This window comes from Salvelinus namaycush, chromosome 21 (genome assembly GCF_016432855.1).
Source record: "Salvelinus namaycush isolate Seneca chromosome 21, SaNama_1.0, whole genome shotgun sequence".
Lineage (NCBI taxonomy): Eukaryota > Metazoa > Chordata > Actinopteri > Salmoniformes > Salmonidae > Salvelinus > Salvelinus namaycush.
Window position 1 is genome coordinate 8,382,114 of NC_052327.1, and position 2,122 is coordinate 8,384,235.

General features: G+C 45.6%; 1 pseudogene; it reads left to right on the plus strand.

Moving 5' to 3' along the window:
• Nucleotides 1–469: 469 nt before the first annotated feature.
• Nucleotides 470–594, plus strand: LOC120066874 (annotated as a pseudogene).
• Nucleotides 595–2,122: the final 1,528 nt, after the last annotated feature.

Below are 2,122 nucleotides of genomic sequence, written 5' to 3' on the forward strand. Positions count from 1 at the left end.
TAGGCTATATTACATGGATTTATTAGACTTTTTAAAATGTAGAGGTCTGCATCAGTGGCTTGTAGGCTATGCGTGGAAGCCAGGAGATGCTAAATTTGTTTATATTAATTAACGGTCAGTTACCATGAGAACGGCAGTTATTTGCTTGACCATCACCGGCTTGACCATCACCGGCTGACACAATTTCATGGCCGCCACAGCCCTATTTACGTACCAACAATGCTATGATAGGCATAATACATTTGCAGATTTGGTGGAGATAGCTAAGGTACTGTATGCAGAATCAAACATGGTTTTCTTCATTAGAGAAACCAAAGTTCTGTTTACTGTAATGTCAAGGTGACAAAAGGAAAGCTGCTTATATAAAACCCGCCTGCAGAGGGAGATAAACAAACCCAAATGGTAAATAAACACTCATGTAACAGAACAGTGAAGATTAATTTATAGTTAAAGTTCGGGATTTGAACCTCCATTCTTGGCATGCACACTGTTCATCTGTACTCATGTTTGTGTGTGTTAACAAGTCCAGTGCTATGTCTTCGGTGCCAGAATGTTCCCCGTCTTCTGGCGCTATCCTCAATCGCCGGGACATTCTCACGTCATGCTGCTGTAGCCTGTGTATTATGTCATGTTATGTTGTTAATTAGACACTGCACATTGTCAGAACGTTGTTAGATTCTAACTTCTCTTTCCTCCTCTGTCTGTGTGTAGACGTGTGAGATCTGCCAGAAGCAGTTTCAGATGTACTGGGAAGACGAGGAAGAGAAGTGGCACCTGAGGGACGACGAGAGGGACGACGAGTCGACGAGAAGGTGGTTGTTCACTACAGAGATCACTCGTAGCACAATACATTAATAATGGAATGTACAGATGGAAATTCTTATCATGTTTTTGTCTTAATCAAATTTTATGTTTTTGTCTTAATATATTTCTGCAGATATATCATCCTTCGTGTTTTGAAGATTACAAACATTTAAGTATCAGCTTACACGCTTGATCTTACACGCTTGACGTCTTTGTTCCTGGACGTCACCCCGTCCCTCATCAAGCTACTGATGGAGAACCAACTGGGTGAGGCCAATGAGTAGGATGAGGGCACTTCCTGCTGCGCTGCGGTGAAACAGGAAGTGGAGGCTTTGTTGTCGGGGAGACTGGCGGTGAGGCTCACAATGTGAAGGAGGTTCAGGTGAAGATGAAGGGAGAAACACAATTTCCTGAAAAATGTAAATATAACTATGCTGCTTTCTCTTTCTTTTTCTCTCGCTTTTACGGGCTGCTCTCATCCGTACATACTGACTGCAGGAATGTCCACAAGAGATATTGCCAGAGAATTGAAGGTTAATTTCTCTACCATTAGCCATTCATCGTCGTTTTAGAAAATTTGGCAGTACGTCCAACTGTCCTCACAACAACAGACCAAGTGTAACTACGCCATCCCAGGACCTCCACATCCGGCTTCTTCACCTCCGGCGTCGTCTCAGACCAGCCACCCGGACAACTGATGAAACTGTGGGTTTTCACAACCAAATAATTGCTGCACAAACTTTCAGAAACCTTCTCAGGGAAGCTCATCTGTGTGCTCCTCGTCCTCACCAGGGTCTTGACCTGACTGCAGTTCGGCGTCGTAACTGACTTCAGTGGGCAAATGCTCACCATCGAAGGCCACTGGCATGCTGGAGAAGTGTGCTCTTCACGGATGAATCCCGGTTTCAACTGTATCAGGCAGATGGCGTGTATGGTGTCGTGTGGGCGAGCAGTTTGCTGATGTCAACGTTGTGAGCAGAGTGCCCCAAGGTGGCAGTGGGGTTATGGTATGGGCAGGTATAAGCTAGGGACAACGGAAAAACTATTTGGAATGCACAGAGATACCGTGACGAGGTCCTGAGGCCCATTGTTGTGCCATTCATCCGATCCTGGAACGACGTGTACGACAGCGTGTTCCACTTCCTGCCAAAATCCAACAACTTCGCACAGCCCAGAGGAGTGGGACAACATTCCACAGGCCACAATCAACAGCCAGATCAACTCTATGCAAAGCAGATGTCGCGCTGCTTGCGGCAAATGGTGGTCACACCAGATACTGTGACCAACAGATGCATATCTGTATTCCCAGTCATGTGAA